The sequence below is a fragment of the Gorilla gorilla genome, chromosome 18 (genome assembly GCF_029281585.2).
Source record: "Gorilla gorilla gorilla isolate KB3781 chromosome 18, NHGRI_mGorGor1-v2.1_pri, whole genome shotgun sequence".
Classification (NCBI taxonomy): domain Eukaryota; kingdom Metazoa; phylum Chordata; class Mammalia; order Primates; family Hominidae; genus Gorilla; species Gorilla gorilla.
In genome coordinates, this window is record NC_073242.2 from 120,071,983 (window position 1) to 120,077,982 (window position 6,000).

The 6,000-nt window shown below is 54.1% G+C and overlaps 1 protein-coding gene across 11 annotated transcripts in view; it reads right to left on the reverse strand.

The window, feature by feature from the left end:
• ANKRD11 (ankyrin repeat domain containing 11) overlaps positions 1-4,694 on the reverse strand; it is a 243,941-nt gene extending 239,247 nt beyond the window's left edge. For 7 of the 11 annotated variants that reach the window (XM_031003156.3, XM_031003155.3, XM_063700397.1 and 4 more), the window contains exon 1: positions 4,286-4,692. The gene's annotated coding sequence lies outside the window, so the exon portion shown is untranslated. Of the gene's footprint in view, positions 1-4,285 lie in introns of all 11 variants that reach the window. The other 4 variants (XM_055364540.2, XM_063700399.1, XM_063700400.1 and 1 more) reach the window with 2 other exon arrangements.
• Positions 4,695-6,000: the final 1,306 nt, after the last annotated feature.

Genomic DNA, 6,000 nt, shown 5'->3' on the forward strand with positions numbered 1-6,000 from the left:
TTCTACTCTGGCCTGAAAACAGCAGTCCTGCTAAAAGTGCTTTCACAGAAAGCACTTTCTTCCCACAAAGACAACTCTCCCTTTATGTTTCTTTATCTCTTGTTCTGCCTTAATTGTGAAAACTGTCTTCCCACCTTTATCTAAGTTATAAAAGCAAACTTGTAATGAAAACAAATGGGGGCCGAGCACAGTGGCTCATGCCTATAATCCCAACACTTTAGGAGGCTGAGGTAAGCCAAGCCCAGAAGGCTGAGGCCTACACAACACAGGAAAACCCTGTTTCTACAAAAAGTAAAATAAATTAGCTGGGTACGGCGGCACATGCCTGTGGTCCCAGCTACTCAGGAGTCTGAGGTGGGAGGATCGCTTCAGCTCAGGGAGTCGAGACTGAAGGGAGCCGTGTTCACGCAACTGGCCGCTGCACTCCAGCCTGAGCAACACACCGAGACCCTGCCTCAAAAAAAAAAAAAAAAAAAAGACTTACTAAAGGAAGTGATATTACACTAAGACGCAAAGGCTGAGTAGGAGTTATCTTGGAGTTTGGGGGGATCTGCATGAGATGACAGCGAGGTATGTCAAGGCCATGCCACAAACTATGGAACACGGCCCAACTGAGGAAAGGCAAGGCCAACGCAGCCAGAATGACTGGAAGCTTGGGGCAGGGTCAAGAATGGGGAATGGTATCAGAGTTAGGCCACAGTCACCATTTGGGACGTTATCATAAAAATAACATTTGAGGCCAGGCATGGTGGCTCATGTCTATAATCCCAGCACTTTGGGAGGTCGAGGCAGGTGGATCACTTGAGGTCAGGAGTTTGAAACCAGCCTGGCGAACATGGTGAAACTCCAGTCTCTACTAACAATAAAAAAAAATTAGCCGTGTTTGGTAGGAGGTGTCCATAATCCCAGCTACTTGGGAGGCTGAGGCAGGAGAATTGCTTAAACCCAGGAGGTGGAGGTTGCAGTGAGTCGAGATCGTGCCACTGCACTCCAGCCTGGGCAACAAAGCGAGACTCCGTCTCAAAAAAAAAAAAAATAAAAAAGAAAAAAACAATTTCAAATTAAGAGAACACACACTGAAAACATTTCAAAATTTCAAGACAATAACTTTTATTTGAATTCATTCCATTTTTCTATAAAGTTTATCAAACGGGCCACACTGAATTCCCACAGAGCACTGACTACACAAAAGTCACAAACTGACGCAGCCACCAGACAAGGGATGCACCATCATTTTCACCGATTAACTACAAATACCTTGCTATTAAGAGACACTCACCCATTACACTTACGATTTGAGGATGAAGGGAGTTACACAGGGTAATGGACAGATCAAAACACTTATTTTGGCAACAAAATGCAGATTATTTTCTGAGCCAGCATTGACTGATACTCTCTAATTACGTTATTTAATTGATGATGGGCTCTCTGCCCATATGCAAAATAAGTCTCCTCTTATATTTGATGAAGCATAAACTTTCTATGTCAAATCTACTTAAAAAGGCACAAAAAGAGGCCGGGCACGGTGGCTCACGCCTGTAATCCCAGCACTTTGGGAGGCCAAGGCAGGTGGATCACAAGGTTAGGAGTTCAAGACCAGCGTGGCCAACACGGTGAAACCCCATCTCTACTAAAAATACAAAAACTAGCCGGGCGTGGCGGCGGGCGCCTGTAATCCCAGCTACTCGGGAGGCTGAGGCAGAGAACTGCTTGAACCCCAGGAGACGGAGGTTGCAATGAGCCAAGATTGCGCCACTGCACTCCAGCCTGGGCGACAGAGCGAGACTCCAAAAAAATAAAAATAAAATAAAATAAAAAGGGGCACAAAAACTTCTTGGAAAAATATTCTCCAACACAAATAGCACAGTTTCCTTAACTCTATTTGTAGGGAGTGCTACTCGTCACCGCATCAGCACTGTAATTACAGCTAACATGGCAGCCGCTCGTCGTCAACAGCCCATCTGGATAGGTGTGATGAAAGGCACTGCTGGTATGGGGTGACCAGCATGGCCAGTCCAGAGACAAGCATCTGGCGGTGGCAATGCAAGTTAGAAGGCTGACGCAAATTAGAGCTGCAAAAGAGGAACTCAGGTTTTAAAGGTGACACCTTTAAAAACAAAATTCTGGTAAATTGTGTTATGTATATTTTACTACAGCAAAAATAGAACAGAAGAAAAAAACTGCTGAAAGTTTCAAGTTTAGGTCAAATTTAGCATTATCTTGTGGGGAACTTTTCAACAAACTTAAGAGGCATCACGAAGAACAGAGAAAACGTCTTAGCAACTTGGTCTTTGTTCCCTCCCATCCAGTTCCATTCAGATGGCCAGCCTACCGAATGAGATCCTGCTCTTCGGGGAGAAACTACAGAAAGAGGAGAACAACAGCTGAATGGAGGGTGGGGGAGGCCACACCAACTATACGAGATCCAATGCAAGGGTCACAATGAAGCCTGAGCAAGATATCCGCCCCCCCACCCTTTTTTCTAGTTTAACTACAGTTGCAGAGTAAAATCAGAGGACTTCTGTAATCATTCTCTAACAGAACTCGAAGTCTTCCAGTGCAGCCAATACTTACTAAGAGAAATCAAGGTCTCAGAGAAACCAAAGAAACAGCCTCAGGGTCTCCGATTTTGAACGTTATGCCATAGACTAGGTCTGCACACAACAAAAACAGTAACTGTTTCGATGGCACTTTTTCCACAGGTAATATCATCTTATATGTTTGGCTAAGTCTCAACATCCCAAAAAGGATCAAAAGATTCTCTAAGTTTTGCAGTTCAACAACTGTGCACACTTTTATTTCTCATTTCAAGTGTTAAGGATATTGCTCTAATGACTGCATAAAACTCTCTCATGTAAGAAAGCCTGAAATCTAATTTCTCTACCATAAAACCCTGTTCTTGCAAAAGGATACAAAACTACTCATAACCTACAAAAACGATGAATCCCAAGCATGTTACATAGAAGGAAAATAGTTTTAAAGCATAGGGAGCTGTCAGACCAGCTTCATCTTCCCAAGCCTCTTCCAAAACTTCTTGGAAGCTGATATACAACACTAACCTTCCAAAAACACAACAGAAGCAGAAAATCTTAATGGGGCACCAGGAAAAGAGCAAGCCTCGAGAAAAATCAAGACCCCCCCCCGACCAACCTTCCCAAATAACACAAACACAAGAGTTAACAGTACAATCCCTCTTTGAGAGGGGACTGAATCAATGTGGCAGGGCCAACCCTACACACACACACACACACATACACACACACACGCGCGCGCGAGCGCGCGCGCACACACACATACACCACACACACAGCTACCGCCCTGCCAGGGGATGATGAAATGAGGAACGGAAATTAACATTTCAGGCAACGTCTCACATTGTTCCTTGAGGCCAAGGGCTGCTGTTGCAGCCGCCACCGCCACCGCTTTCCACCCAGCCACCCCCCACACCCGCCCGCCTACCCTCCCCCTAACACCCCCCACACGGCTGCCCGCATTCCTGCCCCTCCTCGGCCTACGCACGCCTCCTGCAACCCCGACGCCCCCAGGTCCCCAGTTCGCCCTCCCCCTCCGGCTCAGAGCCCGAGAGCCGCCTGCTCTCATTTCAAAACAGCGATAATAATAGGGACGCTGAGAATAACAACTACGACCAGCACCGCGAAGGCGCCCCTCTCGCGGGTCAGAGGTCGGCGCCCCAGCTCCGCAGAACCCGGCGCCCGGCCAGCGCCCCCTGGCAGCCCCTCCCGGCAGCCTCAGGTCCCCAAGACCTGCAGGCCCGCCCCGGAGCCCCCCGTCCGCCCCTCACGGCCGCTCCGAGCCCCCGAGGCCCGCCCCGGAGCCCCCTGTCCGCCTCTCACGGCCGCCCCTGGCCCCCACGGCCCCCAGGCCCGCCCCGGAGCCCCCAATCGGCCCCTCAGAGCCGCCGCGGGCCCCTGGCCACCCAGAACCGCCCGGAGCCCCCGTCCGCCCCTTACGGCCGACCCAAGCTCCCCCGACCTCCCAGGCCCGCCCCGGAGCCCTCTATGGGCCCCTCACGGCCACTCCGGGCCCCCAAAGACCCCCGGCTGCCCCGAACCCGGACCCGTAGGCCCGCTCCAGGACCCATTATTGGCCCCTCACGATCGCCCCGGGCCCCCAAAGACCCCCGCCCACCCGGCCTCGAACCCCCAGGCCCGCCCGGAGGGCCGCGGCGCAGCTCCGTCGCCGGGGAAGGCCTGCAGGCCGCAAGGCCGCGAGAATGCCCCGTGCCCGCCCCCACCACCGCCCCCAGACCAGCGGCGCCTCTCACCGTGCTCCGAGGGCTGCGCGGCTCCGCGACGGCTCAGCGGCGGGGCGCGGGCGCTGCCCATGCAGCCCGCGGCCGCGTTTCCCGGGCCGCGCGGCCCGAGCGGCAAGGCGGCGGCGGCGGCGGCGCGGGCTCGGGCCCGGCAGAGCTACGAGGGACGGCGGGAGGCGAGCCCGCCCCTCGGGCGCGCCCACGGCTCGGGCGAGAGCCGCGGCTCCCGGTGCGGACGCTACTGAAGGGGCGTCTGGCCGCGGGCTCGGCGGCGGCGCCTCCCCGGCTGGGGCCCTCGGTCCATCGCGCACCGTCTCAGGGCGGCCTCTGGCTCCAGGACCCAGCGGCGGCTGCGGCGGGAGCCGGCCGCATGAGACGCTCCCGCCCATTGGCCCGCCGTATCCGCCACCGCCATTGGCCCGCCCCGGCCGGCCGCAGGGGCTGTGCACGTCACAGCGTCGGGAGTTAGTGCGCTAATGGAGTGAAGGAGAGAGGCGGGATTGACAGCCTCTCTGGCGGTCCGGAGGCGGGACTAGGAGGACGTCCCGGTAACGATTGGGCAGGGTCCTGCGTAAGGGCGCATGCGACACTGGAAGTAGCGAGCAACTGAATTGGCTGCCTCCGTCGCAAAGGAGGGTGGGTCTTGCATTCTCGGGCCTGACGATTGGTCTTTCCAAGTGCCGGAAGCAACAGGGATGTCGTCTGGAAACAAAATCTGGTATTGAAGCGCAGGGAGACAAAACGTCCACCTCTAGAGCCGAGGCGGCGGTTGCCTGTCGCGTACCCGTGGTCTTCTGCCTGCCCCCGGGCATCTCGGGCCACGTCCGGCCCGACCTCCGGCCGCGCTGCCCTAGCGGGCGTCACGGGGCAGGAAGAGCCCTGGGCGGCTGCGAGGGGAGGGTACCGGGGCAGCGGGGCGGTCGCTCGGGGCTCCCGCGCGGTGACTCTTGCTCTGCCGTCGAAGAGAACGGCCCTCGGGCGCGTCGCGGCCGCGGCTCCAGAGCCCCTGGGCCTCGCGCTCTGAGAGCCTGAGCCGCTTGAGGAGGCTAAGCGCCCACGAGCCGCATTCCCTGCCTTACTAGTTAGTTCTCCAACACGCGAAAAAGGTAGATGAGGACTGGTTTTCTTTGCAGCTAAAATTAATCAAGCCTCTGGTAAGTGTGGATCCTGTTCTACGTGCACCTGTGTTCTCCTCCAGAACTAAACCAAAAAAGCAAGGTGAACAAAATCAGTGCTCCTTCAGTTTCTTTTTTAATTCTGCATGTTACTGGGGACTAAGACAACGGGTAAGCAAACCATTTATAGGCCTCAATTTACGAAATAACGGAATTGCAAAGTCCGGAGTGGATAGGACCGTGAGGACGGTCTTTCTTCTTGGGCAACACGCAATATGGTCGAGAGATTAGTTGTTAAACCGCCCCTGTTCAAATCCCAGCCCTACCAGTGACTAGCGGTCACCCTGTAGGCTTTGTCTCTCAGATCTTCAGTTTCTTGATGGGTAAAATGGGAACTACAAGTAGCACCTATTCTTTTTTTTTTTTTTTTTTTTTTTTTTTTTGAGTCAGGGTCTCACTCTGTCGCCCATGCTGGAGTGCAGTGCTAACTGCAGCCTCAGCTTCCCGGGCTCAGAGGATCCTCCCACCTCAGCCTACTAAGTAGGTGGGACCACAGTCAGGCATCACCACACGCGGCTACTTTTTAAAATTTTCGTAGAGATAGGCTCTCTC